The sequence below is a fragment of the Tupaia chinensis genome, unplaced genomic scaffold (assembly GCF_000334495.1).
Source record: "Tupaia chinensis unplaced genomic scaffold, TupChi_1.0 Scaffold000002_1, whole genome shotgun sequence".
Classification (NCBI taxonomy): domain Eukaryota; kingdom Metazoa; phylum Chordata; class Mammalia; order Scandentia; family Tupaiidae; genus Tupaia; species Tupaia belangeri.
In genome coordinates this window covers 4,513,944-4,526,725 of record NW_006159428.1, presented here as the reverse complement: position 1 = coordinate 4,526,725, position 12,782 = coordinate 4,513,944, and the positions used below count along the sequence as shown (strand labels likewise).

Here is a 12,782-nt window from a genome sequence, read left to right as displayed (position 1 = left end):
CAAAAAAAAACTTTAAAAAAATCCTTTATTCCCTCTCAGATTCTAGGACCATCCTGGTCCTGATCAAGAACGTAAAGACAACCTGAGTGTCAATAGTGCAGGGCCATGGTTTGGTGGTTCGCCATCAGGCAAACTTACCCTGGATAGCAGTCCTCAGTAACTTCTGTTTTATGATCTAAAACTTGACTTAGGCTCTGGTTCTATCCACTTTTTCACTCATGTATTCAACTAATAAATAATGAACATCTACTAGGTGCATGGAAAGGAGTGAATAAGAAGGATAATCCTTGCCTTTACTGAGCTTACATTCTTGCCCCAAATGCTGATATTAGTGTAAGAAAACCAGTTTCATATATTTATTTGTAATTTTTTTGCCATAGGGTGCAAGTGCTCACCAAGGAGAGAGAGGAAAAGTGAGAAATCACTCCCTGGGGAGATGGCCACACCACAATTCCTTCTCTTCCATTCTCCTTTCAAGATTTTGAACATGCACACACACATATACCTGGCATGATTTTCAAGCCACTGGGTCTGGGACTTCAACTCTGGCTGACAATGAGGGATTCCAGCACTTTAACCTCCATGCCACCTGCTAATATTAAGTAAGTATATGCCCATAATATTAAAGTTAGATTTGAAATAAGTGCCACAAAAGATATAGGGTTCTAGGAGAGAGCAGAATGGGATACTTGTCCTGCTCTGGATGCCAGACAGATTTCTTTGAGCAAGTGACTTTTGACCTGAGATCAGAGACATGAGTAAGAATTAATTAGGTGAAAGTGGGAAGACAGAGCACACTAAACAACTCTGTGTGAAGGCCTTTTGGCAAGAAAGCCAAGGGCACTTCCAATGAATAAAATAAGGCCAGAAATCATAGCAGAAAACAAAGGGCGAGTGGCACCTGAGATGAAGCTGGTGGACAGGAGCCAGGCTGCTCAGAGCCCATTAGGCCCAACGGCCTTGCACTAGTGATGCTTTGGGAAATAAAGAACAGACACAGTATCCACCAAGATAAAGATTAAGGCCTTTACCCTAAGAAAAGTGAACTTATCTACATTTATGGGAATAAATGACATGATCAGATTATACAAAAAGCAAAGTGCAAAATTAATTGAGAGGACAAGAAGAGAAAAAAGCAGCTCAGAGTCCAGTGAAGAAGCTATAGTGGACATTCAGGAGAAGCGGCCAGTAGTCGATGAGCCATAAGAAATGGTCTTCCCCATTGTGCCCGAACTCGTTTGTTTAATAGCATGGCCATCACCCAGTTTTCCCGCGACTAGAAATGTCCAAACTGGCTGGATCCTAGCTAAATATTAAGAGTTCCTAATTGATATGTTCCCACAAACGATAGCATTCTGAGCCTAATGAGGCAGGACAATGTGAACACTCCCTGCCTTTTTTCTGCCTGGCCCATCTGAATCTCTAATATTGCCTGCTCCCAGACATCCCTTCCCTGATTTGGCCGGGACATCCCTGATACTCCTAACGTCTAACTTCTTGCCTGTTGGTACCACCGTCTCTCATCTGCTCCATTCTCTCCCAGATGTCACACTCACCTACCTGGCTAATCTCCGTTTTAGGACCAGATTGTGCTGACTGTTAGAAGATAGTAAGGGATGGCATACAAAAACCAAATAGCCCAAGTCCTGGAGTCTGCCAAAGAAATAAACCCAGTAACTGGAAGTAAAGCATAAAAGTATTTCTGAGAAATAATGGTGGCATAATGTCTCAACTCGTCTGGTTTAGCAACCACAGCCCACACGCTGCTCCTTACCTTTCCTTTTGCAAAGTCCCTAATTCAAAGAAGCAACCATCATTTGGACCCAGGGTGAACTCACTGCAATAAGCCCTCGTGGGGACTGGGGGCTTCCATGTTTGCTCTTGGATAGACTACAAGCTCTGCGAGGGTAAGGACTAAGCTTGTTTAATCTCATGACCCAGCAGGGTGCTTTACATCTGACAAATGCTTACTACATATCTGCAGAGTAAGTGCCTTCAAAGCTGACTGCAATTTCAAGCCAGTTTACACTAGGAGTGTGATAGGCCCTCTTAGTGAAAGAACTGGTTCTCTGTTACAGAAAAAAATCATAATGGACTGTTTGGCTATTACAGGCAAATGCCCTTGTGGAAGTCAGAGACAAAAGCTAAATTGTTCTGGATAATGAATTACCTCTGGCTTTTGGAGTCATCCACTGGCACCTTGAGAAGGAATAATGGGGACATTCTAGATAGAGAGATAGGAAGAAGTGTCTAGAAGGAGAGAGAGAGAGACAGACCTCATACATGGCTGGGCTGGGCCCCAGTGTGATATGAACTGGCAAGAGAGGCCCTATGGTGAGAAATGGCAAATACGCTTCTAGGAGCTGTGGCATCTAACATTTAATTAGAACTAGCTTCTCGTCTATTCTATAAATACCATCCTTTATCCCAAAGCATGCAGCCAGAGTCTGTTAGATACAAGAGCCTCCTAATAGTGATGCTTTAGGGAAAGAAAGGTGACATGTTACCGAGGCAGGTGTCCCAGAGGAATGGGTAGAACGTCAAGAAGACTGCAGTGAGGTGGGGCAGATGCCACTGACAGCCAGGGTTGGTGAGTAACTTTTTGCCCCTTAACTTACTGAGAAGGAAGATGACTACAGCAGCAATGGCCCACTACCTAAATTCTTGTTTTGCCTTTATGAAAGTTAATTACACAAACCAGAGTCATCCAGGAGGACTTTAAAAAGTTCATGCACAAAATGGAATTAATCATTATTAATAAATACCAATCAATTAAAGTGCACTTTGGTGCAAAAAAATTTTTTTGCAATCCATCAGTTTCTTCAAAATACACTTTCTTTTCATGAGCTTTCTGAAACTCCTTCACATATGTTGTACATGGCTGTAATGGAATTGAGGGGCCAAAGGGGAAAACACTCAGGTTGCATATGCCTCTTCCAACAACTGTCTCACAAGGCCAGTCCACAAGTGAAAGGGCCTAACCCTAACTCCGAGACTGCAAGTCTTACCTAACTACTGATGCTTGCTAGTCAGAACAATCAGCTCCAGTGAGACTCTACCAACACCAAAGGACTCCCTCTCAAAACAAATTGTTAACATCCTTTTTCTCCAATAAGACTCTAACCTTCTCTTTCGTTTTCCAGACAAACCATTGTGTGTGTCTGTGTGTGTGTGTGTGTGTGTGTGTGTGTGTGTGTGTGTGTGTGTGTGTGTGTGTGTGTGTGTGTGTGTGTGTGTGTGTGTGTGTGTGTGTGTGTGTGTGTGTATTAAGTGCAATTCTACTACTTAGGTACTATTCCCAAATAAATCCTTCACTTGGCTCATCTCTACATATTTTATTTTATGTGAATACCTTCATAAAGGAGAACTGTCACCAAAAATGTCCTACTGAACCAGAGACTATATTTCTGAAGCCCTCTGCATCCAGGTGGAGCTACTTAGTGCATGTTCATCAGTGGAAAATGACCTCAAGTGTTGTTGTCACACCTGAACAAAGATGTTTAAGAAGTGATTGTGCCTTTTCTGTGCTCTCTCTCTTTCTTCATTTGATTTTTATGTGGGTAAGAAATACACTTTTATTTTGTCACATCATTAACATTCTGGTGTTACAACAGCTAGCATTTTTCTGACTTATTCTGAAATGGACACCTTGAAGAGAGATGCTGCCTTTACAAAAATATACAATTGTAGTGTTGGCTCTCAGCAAGGGAACAGATACAGGAGCCCTTTGGCAAAAGTACAGTAGCATGGAGGGTGAATCTGTAGCTCCAGAGGAAAACATTGGGAAGAGCCAGAATGTTAGTGGAGGGTGGCTGCTCTTCACTGACCCTTGGAAGGTGTTACAAAATAATCAAGGACCTCAGGGTATAGCTGATAGTTTGAGAACAGAGATAAAAGGGAGAATCAAAGTCTAGAAATGTAAGACAAAGCTGGAAGGGCCCACTTTATTAGGGACTAGCAAAATGAGGAATAAATAACACTGAAATAACTTTGAGCAACAGTTACCTATTATGACTTTCACTTAGAGTGATTTTGCCTTGCAACAAATATCTGATTAATGAAGCTAACCATCCAAGCCTACTTTTTTTTTTTTTTTTTTTTGGGGAGATTTTCACTATAGGGCACGTGCGCCCGCCAGACAGACAGAGAGAGACATAGAGACAGAAAGCGAGAAATCACCCCCCCAGGGGCGATGGTCACGCTGCAATCCCTTCTCCTCCATTCTCCTCTCGGGATCTTGGGCATGCACGCACATGCACCCGGCGTGAGTTTTAAGCCACCGGGTCCAGGACGCAAACCGTGGTCAACTACGTGGGAGTCCAGCAACATAGCCATTACGCTAACTGCTGGTTCTCTCCAAGTCTACTTTTCAAATGACCCCACAGTAACCTCTTGAGAAATAGGTAATTGAGACGACCAAAGAAATGAAGCAGGCTCAAGAATTGTAAGTAGGAAAGAACTTTCAATGTAGTTAGTAGAGTACCTGTGAAAAAAGAACAGATAAGTAACCTATGAAGATTTTCAGGGAATTGTATTGTATTGTCAAAGAAATTAAGAGCTGGGCCTGGGGGCAGAAGGTTGTGTAGTAGTTAAGGCACTGGACTCCCAAGTGGTTGACCATGGTTTGAGTCCTGAACCCAGAAGCTTGAAACTCACAAGTAACGTGTGTGTGTGTGCATGCCCAAAATCCTGAGAGGAGAGTGAAGGAAAAGGGATTGCAGCATGGCCATGCCCCCCAGGGGGGTGAGGAGTGATTTTTTCCTTTCTGTCTCCTGGCAAGAGCAAGCATCCTATACATATACCACAAATCTCTTTCTCACAAAAAAAAAAAAAGAAAAAAAAAGAAGCTGGGCTTAAGATAAGCCCCCCCCCCTATCTTTGGTTGCTTTCCACAGTTACACTTACCTAAGTCAACCCTGGCCCAAAAATTGAAGAAAACATTATAATATTTTGAGAAAGAGTGAAACCATGACCACATAAATTAATTATGGTATATTGTTATAGTGTTCTATTTTATTACATTATTGTTGCTAATCTATTACTGTGCTTATTTTATAAATTAAACCTTATCATAGGTATGCACATATGTATAGGAAAAAACATAATATTTACGAGGGTCAGTACTATCTGTGATTTCAGACATTCATTGTGGGTCTTGGAATGTATCCCCTACAGTAAGTAGGGGTGACTGTGTGAGTTCCAAGATGGGCATACTTCCCAACACCCATTTTGGATGTACCCCTGGAAAACAATGGACAGTCAAAGAACCTTCCAGAGGGTAGCCAAGAATATGGAGAACAACGAACAAAGGTCTTCTTCTAATATAGAAAAAGCAGGGTCTAATAAAAGAATGACCTCAACTGCTAGGGCAGCGGAATCTTCAACGAAGTCCAGTAGGATTTTTTTCCCATGTTATAGGTCAAGGACTGTTCCATGTTTCCCATTCTTCCTTTTTCCAAACAGAATTTTCAATGTAAACCTGATCCATCACTGTATACTGGAAGGATGATGACTTGTCTTTTAGAACCAAGTTTTCTGGACAATGAGGGAACATATCTGTGTGTGGAGTGGACGGGGTTTTAGCACTGCCCCTAAAACCTCGACTTTTATATAGATACAGTGACTAGGAGGGATTCAGATTGACCCCTGGAATGATTCCCCTACATAATGCTTGAGAGGCAAAACACAGTAGAAACAGTTGTTTAGCAAAAGTTGTGCTTCCCCTTCCATGATATAGAAATGTTGCTGAGGATTGGCTGCCCAGCCACATTTACATATTCCAGCCTCCTTGCCTACAGAAGGTGCAAGGCAGCCATCTCTGCTATAGAATGTGAACAGAAGCTAGGTGTGTCACTACTTAAGTATGACTTTACTATGGACATTTTCTTCCACATTTGCCACCTAGATTCAGAGAGCTCCAAGCTCTCCGTGTAGATAGAGACTGGGTCCCCAGATCACCGCACCAAACACACACATACTAGAACTCTCATGTGACCAAAAATAGACATCTACTTTACTAACCATTGAAAAACAGAGGTTTGTTCCAAAAGCTCAACCAACCTCATCTAATATAATGACCCTTGAAGGAAAAAGAGGGAGGCTAACACCTGTTGTTATGGCCCATGTTGGGAGCTGGAAGACTTGGAGACACTGGGATTAAAAGTGTTTGCCCTTGGGCACCCAAACCCTCCTCACGGTCTTTACCATTTCTGTTTAAAGCAAGTCCTGGACCTCAGACTAACTATATTCCTCAACAGTCTCCTAACTATCCTAGGTGTGAATCTTTTGTCTAATCTTCTATGATCCATCCTTATCATGGTAGCTCAGAACTTATCTCCAAAGATAAAGCAGTGTGCCGGATGGGGGCACATCCATAAAATGTGACACTTTTTGAGGCTAACACACATGGGAAGGTTCCAGGTTTATGCTCAGAGTTGGTGTGCCCATTATCCAGGGCTGGCTGGGGCTGGAAGTGGACCATGACATCAAGACTTTGTTGAAGGTACTGTACTCATGACTCACTCTCTCAGAATAAATAAATAAATAAACTTTAAATCAAAAATAGACTATGTTACAATATTATAAAAATTGCAGTTGACTCCTCTCTTCCCAGCTCCCCGTCCTACAAAGTAAAATCTAGATTATTTAGGGTGGTATACGACACCTTTCACTTCTAATGTCTCATGGCCTATCACTTCCCTATGACTGCCAATGCTGAGCCTCAATCACCAGCCAAGTCCTGTTCATGACACTACTTTGCAAATGCTGTTCCTGCTGCCTAAAGGCTCTCCATCTGCCTCCTTTCTTCATGAAGAATGCTTATGCATCTTTTTAAAATGAGCTTAGATGTCACTTCATCTGTGAAGTTTTATCTGACACTTCTACCTAGAAAATGAAACTCTTGACAGTATCAGATCCTCTCCATCGGTCAGTCTCACATACTGTACCTACCATTAGGGTGTCCCAGATGATGAGTCATCTATCTGGTGTGATATTATTGCTGTTTACTATGCCTGGTATTTAGTCAGTCTCTAAACTTAAGTTCTTACTAAACACTTAAGAGAGTTTTGCTTTTTCAAATTAGTCTGTCATCCATGAGAATTGGATTCAATGAGATTAAGTAGTCATCATCGGTCCTGTTGAATGGGATTAATACATACAGTCCATTTTGGATAAATTTTCTAAGACAAAGTATTTGGAGGGTAAAGATTAATAATGCAAAAAAAACCATCAAGTGTGTGGAAATCCTGCATCTTCCATAACTTTTATATGTTCCAGCAGACATCCATGTACCTAAAAACTTGCTTACTATTGTAGTATTAGATCCTAACAATAATGCACATATTTTTACATAGGAATTTCTAGGAATGTAACTACCACATTTGGAACTTGACCAAGATTTGCTTGTCATCATGAAAAGTAATATCACCAGGTATAATTGTGTTATTGATTCACATAGAGCACACCCACATCTGTTTGCAATGGTAGCTAGCACACCCAATGAATGTATTTATTTCACTCATTTAAAAATGCTAAATCTACAAAAATGTCACCAATACTCAATTGAATCTTCTTATACAAACTTATCTTCCTATTCAAACATATGCATTTTAAGAGCAAACATCTGTTTTACTTAATCTTTTCTTTATTTGATCTTAAGTTGCTTTCCCCTATTTGTCCTTTCTCTTAAAAGTCAGAGAATTTATGTTGACTTATAAAATATTATATTGAGTTGTCAAAAAAGTCATGATGCATTTTTGCATAAAAATCAGAAGAAAACACATCATGACTTTTCTGACAACTCAATATACATAGATTGGTTATATTATCTATAAATACCATTTCAGAAAAGTAAACAGAACATTACAAAATACTGTTGATAATAAAGGAGCATTGGGGGACCAGTAGGTTAAGGCAACTGGATCTCATATGGCCAATTGTCTGGTTCAAGTCCCTGACCTGGCAGGTATAAAATCATATCCAGTGCATGTGTGTGCATGCCCAAAATCCTGAGAGGAGAACGGATTGTAACATGGCCATCTTCATTTCTCATCTTCTCTCCCCCTTTCTCTTTGTCTCATCCTGATGAGCGCACACACCATATAGCAAAAAAAAAAAAAAAAAAAAAAAAAGGTGGGGGTGGTGTGGGGGGGTGCATTGGATTTGACTCAGTGTTGAATCATGGTAACAAATAAATTTGAGAACTCAAAGCAACTGCATTTCTTACTCTGGGGATGCTTCTGTTATGTGACTTCTCAGTTGAATTGCCATCCCACCTTGCCATTAGCATTGAGGATATTTGTTGTGATTTATTTGTCTACAGGTGCAGGCTCAGAGTACGTGATGTCTTATTCATATTTATGTCCCTAACAGCTAGATGAGGGCTTGGCACCAGGCAGGAGCTCAGGATGAAATGGCAAATGAGAATCTCGGGAGATTGGCAGTCCCTGGCCCTCATGATAAAACTCCAGATCAATTATTCAACATTTTGCCTATACCAATCTTACAAAGCTTTCTTCATTCTGCTTAATAGTTGTGTACGGACTCTCTATTTTCTCTCCTTGTGGGCCTACATAGCATTGCACTCACCTCTGTTTCAAAAGAGCCTCGTGCACAGGAGGTTAATAAACGTTACTTTCCACAAATGATTCCCCAGAAATACTGCTATATGTAATAGTTGGATTTATAGTAGTAACCATACCACACTTCAGGTATTTTAACCTTATCAATTAAAAGAACTTTGATGGATTGATCTGAGACCTCAACATCACCTCAAGTGCTGTTTTTATGAAAAACTGTACACAAGTTCTATAGGATACCCAAACTTTTAAAATGAACTTTTACACCATGAGCTAACTGTAGGTTGAGAGTAATAACTGGATGAAGAATAGAAATGTCAATCAATCATGAAGATGCATCGAAATATTTGAGTCTATGGCATCCTGCAGGTAATATTTAATTATTGTATCTTCCAAATTTAATCCAGATAGTATTTTTTTTGCATAAACATAAGCAGTGGTTATTTAGAAAGAACTTCCAATATAATATAAACTTTTCTTGAGGAAAATCATCTCAGTTTGTAATTTTCTTTATGCTTTTATGATTTTTATTATAGTTATTTGCCACTTAATAAAAACAAATGCATTCTAGAAAACGTTAGTAAGCAAATCTGTTAAGTGACTATATTCCAATTTCCATTAACCTATTAGGGTTACATTTTCTGGAGGAAAAAATTGGAGAAACACATAAAATAAAATTATATCATAAACCCAACAATTTTCTTTTAAAACATGAATAGATGATTTTTAAAATAGCTAAATTAAAAATATTTGTAATATTACATCCCATTCAAAGTAATTCATGGAACCTAAAATCATGAAAATGAACTCTTGCTAGAAATTGATGGATCAGATCATCTGTATTGGTCAGCCTCACTTTCTGGGGTCAGTAAGGACAGGACTTTCTTTTGTTTTTAAAGTTTTTGCCTTAGAGACAGACAGAGAAAGGGAAAGTGAGAAATAACCCCCAGAGGGATGGCCATATCCTAATCCCCTCTCCTCTATTCTCCTCTTTGGATTTTGGGAATGTATGCACATGTGTCTGGCATGGTTTTCAGTTCTAGGACTGGAACCACAGTCCACCATGTGAAGAGTCTAACTCCTTATTCACCACGCCACCTGCTAGCCCCAGGATACTGCTTTCTAGAGTGTTAGCATTCTGATAAAATCTCATCCTCATTTGAAAAATCAGCCTCTTATTAATAATAAATAAGACTTATTTCAAATTCACATTGAAAAGGTTAGGATTTTCTCCAACTTAAAAAGAGTTCTTATTTTGGTCTTTTTCAAAACATTGACCTGTAGTTAAGAACCATGGCATTCTTTAGTCAGAAGATTCAGCTGCAAATAATCTAGGAAGTACAAACATCTTTTCCTTATCCTGTTTGGGATCAAGCTTCTCACTACTTAACATCCTAGTGGTTAAGTGGAGCCAGACTGCCTGGGTTCAAGCTTGATTTTACCATTGACTTCTTATGTGACTTTAGACAAGTTAAGAAAAGTCTTTGAAGATTAGTTTTCATATCTATATAATAAAGAGCATTAGGGACAGCTACCTCATAGAGTGGTTGTGAGAATGAAAATATTAATACTTGTAACATGTTTAAAACAATATCTGGCTCAAGTAAGTGTTTGCTATTGTAATAGTGGCTTTATTGTCATATTACTTATTATGACAATATTCTAATTCAATTTACTTCAAATTAAATATTTTAATAAAATATATTATTATTATTATTGTTCTTATTTTCTCACAATTCTAAGTGTACACCCTATGACCAATTTTTCATGATCCTCTTCATGAATTTGTCTTATTAACTAAATATAAAGTTACTAAATGCATTTCTGTATTCATGAAATCTCTCATGTTCAACTATAAATTTGATTCTTCAATTTGTTATCTAAGTTTTTTATATTCTCTACACTGTAAACAATTCTTAAGAACAGCAATTGTCTTTATCTTTTGCTTTGTTACATTCTAGTCGAGCACTCTTTTTCTAATACATATTTAATAAGTAATAAATGAATTAATGAATGAGTTAGTGAGTGTCTATATGACATTAAATCAACTAGCACAGATAGGTACAATTCAACCTACGAGGATAGGCACTTTTCAAGATACTACAAGAGGGTTTCACTTACACGAACAAGGGGCCTCTGTTCTCACACTTGACGTTCTGCTCAGAACCTGTACTTGCAGTTAAGAGTTGGTGGAAATAGGAAACAAATATTTAAGAAGTACAAAGAAGAAATAAGCAATGAAAAAGAATGGGCTGTAGACCTAGGGTATAAAGATACTTGCAATATATGACTACAAAATTTGAAGACTGCTTTGCTCAATAAAGTTTATTTTATCACTCTGGGAGTAAGAAGGCCATAACTTCTTACCTTAAAAAATACTCTAAGCTTAAAATAAAATAATCTATAATGCATTCTTATCTATAGCGCCCATTTCATGCCTCAGAAGCCCTTATGAAAATAATAGACATCAAAAATTTTTTGCATAAATTTATGCAAAATCCACTTGACAAATATAAACAAATCTCATATAATAATACCATTTGACTGAGATAGAAGATTTAAACTTTATATATTTACCTTACAATGTACATGAGGGGATTTCCTATCAACGTTAAGGATTTTCCTTCAGAGTTAGTCTCTAAGGTATTGCAAATTTCAAGGAACCAATTTACTTACTAAGAAAAAAAAGAATCCATTAGGGCAGAATGAAATTATCTTACAAGTTTCCTAGATTTTACCAGTAATTAGGTCTACTTTCATAATAAATGCATACCAGTCTCTCTAAAAGGCCATTTAAAACTTCCAGATACACACTCCAGAAAAAAATTTCAATGCTTGAAGATGCTCCACTGATCTGTACATTTATAGACATCCAAGCAGGTAGGTAAACAAAAACCCTAGGCTGGTATCAATTGCCAAGAAATGCAGCTAAAACCACTCCTGCCCCTTCCTCTTTCTAGCAGCCTCCCTTGCAGGACTACACTGGAAATTAGAAGGGTAGGCTGATGTTCATGGTTGCCCTGTCACATAAACAAGAAGTTTTAAAAGCCCAACAGAAGGGTTTAGATAGGGTAATAATTTCCACTAATCTCATCTGAATATTCAGTAAACATGTGTACTTGGAAAACTGAAGTGTGGGATTTGGAGAAAAGTGAAATTGAAAATAGTTTTGACTGATGAATTGATTGATTAAATTCAGAAGAACGCAGGTTCAAAAAGGAAAAAGGAAGATGCAAGGACAAGAACTCTCAAAGGGCAGGCAGTTAAATATTTTTCTGGAGTCGATGTGTGTGGGGGGTTATGTATATGGAAGATGGAGCAGCACTAACAGGAGAGGGAACAGGGATGGTTAAAGAAGAAAGAAAGTCAGAGAACTGCTAAGTGATTTCGCTCCTTTCTCCAAAAGTGAACACTGCCACAAGGGGAGGGAAAGTGCATTAGATCGAATACTATTTGCGATAAATAATTGGTGATCAGGAGAGGGTTATGGTATTAACTTTGTGGAAGTCTATTCACTCTTTGGGGTGATGAGGATTTTTTTTTTCATTCAATGGAGGAAAAGTTATATGGTGAACCTTTAGTGTTCTCAGAGTGTCTACGCAGCCACGCAAGTAAGCATTTATTCATGCCCTCCACTAAACTCCACCACCTCAAGCAGCAATTAAATGTACAACACACACACACACACACACACACACACACACACACTCACACACAATGTGTTCAATTAGTGAACTATTTCAGTTTTGGTTAAAAACAAAGGACTTTCTGGTCTAGATGTCTGTAGGATTAATTCATGTATTACAAGTTAAGCTTTGGGTAATTATATTCACACACACACACACACACACACCCTTAAAGAGTGTAACTGATAAAACTTCACTTTCTTATATATAAATTTTAAAATGCTACCCTCTTTGAAAAAATCTTTCCTATAAATTATTCAGTACTGATAAGACTAGCTCTTTGAAATCTATCTTTCACTTGTCCTATGAAAGATAGCATTTTGATAGATGTTTATTGGTAAATAAATCAAGAGACCTTTGTCCCTCACTGCATTACACATTTAAAAACAATAAGATGCTTACTTTTCCTTTGACCCCGATTTTTAAAAAATCAGATTCTTAACAAATTTAAAAAAAATCAATGCAAAAATGAAAATGTGAAATGCTATTGAAAATATTGACATTATTGCATAACTTG

General features: G+C 38.4%; 1 protein-coding gene across 1 annotated transcript in view; it reads right to left on the bottom strand.

The window, feature by feature from the left end:
- Positions 1-12,782, bottom strand: part of KCNB2 (potassium voltage-gated channel subfamily B member 2) — a 470,433-nt gene that overhangs the window by 456,480 nt on the left and 1,171 nt on the right. The window lies entirely within an intron of this gene.